A 3,089-nucleotide genomic window follows, 5' to 3' on the forward strand; every position below is an offset into this window, starting at 1 on the left:
GTTGAGTATAGTGATATTATCATAAAGTAAGTTGTTGTGTATGATTACAGGTATAGAAGTTGTTGAGTATAGTGATATTATCAAACAGTGAGTTGTGTATGATTATAGGTATAGAAGTTGTTGAGTATAGTGATATTATCATAAAGTAAGTTGTTGTGTATGATTACAGGTATAGAAGTTGTTGAGTATAGTGATATTATCAAACAGTGAGTTGTGTATGATTATAGGTATAGAAGTTTTTGAGTATAGTGATATTATCAAACAGTAAGTTGTTGTGTATGATTACAGGTATAGAAGTTGTTGAGTATAGTGATATTATCAAACAGTGAGTTGTGTATGATTATAGGTATAGAAGTTGTTGAGTATAGTGATATTATCATAAAGTAAGTTGTTGTGTATGATTACAGGTATAGAAGTTTTTGAGTATAGTGATATTATCATAAAGTAAGTTGTTGTGTATGATTACAGGTATAAAAGTTTTTGAGTATAGTGATATTATCAAACAGTGAGTTGTGTATGATTATAGGTATAGAAGTTTTTGAGTATAGTGATATTATCAAACAGTGAGTTGTGTATGATTATAGGTATAGAAGTTGTTGAGTATAGTGATATTATCAAACAGTGAGTTGTGTATGATTACAGGTATAGAAGTTGTTCAGTATAGTGATATTATCATAAAGTAAGTTGTTGTGTATGATTACAGGTATAGAAGTTGTTGAGTATAGTGATATTATCATAAAGTAAGTTGTTGTGTATGATTACAGGTATAGAAGTTTTTGAGTATAGTGATATTATCATAAAGTAAGTTGTTGTGTATGATTACAGGTATAGAAGTTGTTGAGTATAGTGATATTATCATAAAGTAAGTTGTTGTATATAATTACAGGTATAGAAGTTGTTGAGTATAGTGATATTATCATAAAGTAAGTTGTTGTGTATGATTACAGGTATAGAAGTTTTTGAGTATAGTGATATTATCATAAAGTAAGTTGTTGTGTATGATTACAGGTATAGAAGTCTTTGAGTATAGTGATATTATCATAAAGTAAGTTGTTGTGTATGATTATATTGTTGAGTATAGTGATGTTATCAAAAAGTGAGTTGTTGTGTATGATTATATTGTTGAGTATAGTGATGTTATCAAAACAAAAAGTGAGTTGTTATGTATGATAGAGTCTGTTTGACTATGATGATATAATAAGTATAGTGTGAGTTATAAGGTATGATATTATAAAGAAAACAGAGGTTGAGTTTGATAAAGCAATAAGACAAAAATAGTATGAAAAATAAATATGTTATATTAATTACTTATATATTTTACCGTGAGTAAAGCAAGTACTTGTACTTTTCCTTTTTATATATATAAGTACTTGTACTTTATCTTTTTATATATATATATATATATATATATATATATATATATATATATATATATAAAAAGATAAAGTACAAGTACTTGCTTTACTCACGGTAAAATATATAAGTAATTAGGGTTGTCATCAATTCTTGGTATATATATATATATATATATTATATATATATACAAAGTAATATTACATGTAGAATGATTATTATCATGGATGTCTGCATATCTTTTAAACGATAAGATCAATTTAATTTGCTAAAAGTACAATTTGCGTCTCTCGAGACAGACAAACGGGAATGGAAATGTCACTGTATGTTATGATGTACTTTTATTCAGAGTCATTTCTTTTTCGAGTTCATAGTTCATAGTGACAAGATACATTACAGGAGTGTAAGATACATTTTGATATCCTACTATTTTTAATAAATTCATTTAAAAGATCTTTTTTCTTTCGATACTGCCTCTCAATAAAGCCGAATTTTATACAGTGTTTATCGGAACACCTAATCTTGATCGGTTAGGGCCCTCATTTTGAAAGAAAAACAATTGTGAAAAGTACATTATCATTTTGAACTGTTCTGATAATACCACAATGCGCTTACTTCTTTCATTTTTGGGGGTCGATTTGATTCAAGAGAACATATGTAAATAGTCTTCAGATTGGACAAACATGGACATAAAGGCTTAAATTTTCACGGCAATTAGCTAAGCTAAAAGGAAATCCAGTTCCTCAGAATAAGGTACGATTGGTCAAACGGATAAATTCGCCCCTTTAAACATAATAATATACTATCTCAACGAAATATGAATTAAATTTATATCATGGATATGACCTCAATTATATAAGAAAACCATATGATTAAGAAGTTGTTTGTCCTTCGATCAAATCCTAGATAAAGATACAAGTAAGTGTCTTTATTTAGAGCTGATTTCCTGTTCATATACATATTAAGAGTATCACTGTCAAGACAAGTTTATGGAAAGTTTAATGGTGTCACTTTTTGTTTCCTTTAAGGATGTTAACAATTGAAATTACGTTGTTAGTTTCATAGAAGAAATTGTCAATGACGACGAATTAAGAGAAGTCAGTGTTTGATTTGATTTGATCAAATTTGATTATGGACAGTGGTTGTTACAGTTCATAAAATTGTGGTTCTTAACTTTCGTTCTAGATGTACATTAAGAAATTCTTTTAGTGATCATTCGGGGATGTAGGATGGGTTTAAAACATTCAAAAATAGAAAACAACTTTTTTAACAAAATCTCTATGTTCTGATCGTAAATGTTTAAGGTTGCACACACTTTGATCATTGTGCACAATAAAATGTAGAAATAGCTCAGTTTTGTGTTCAGATATTTTTTATTAGGTTTAGCTACTTTTTTTTAGACTATTTTGGGAATGTATGTATCATGATCAGTAAATAAGTAACTTATCTTGTATTTCAGGACAAGGTGGCAAGATGGATGATCTTGCATTATCTATGATGAATCTCAGTAACGTTACAAACATAACAGACGAAGAAAAATGGCGATATCTCCGATATCTTGATGATGATCATTCACTGTCTGTTTTGGCTGGAATGATATATCTCGGAATACTTTCAATTTTAGGACTGTTCGGTAACATTCTCGTTGCGGTCGTGTATATCAAAAACTTTCAAAACAGCACATCGCGAATTTTTATATTATTCAAATGCGTTTTTCTTATACATTTGAAAGTGTT

The sequence above is a fragment of the Lottia gigantea genome, assembly GCF_000327385.1.
Source record: "Lottia gigantea unplaced genomic scaffold LOTGIsca_8, whole genome shotgun sequence".
Classification (NCBI taxonomy): Eukaryota; Metazoa; Mollusca; class Gastropoda; family Lottiidae; genus Lottia; species Lottia gigantea.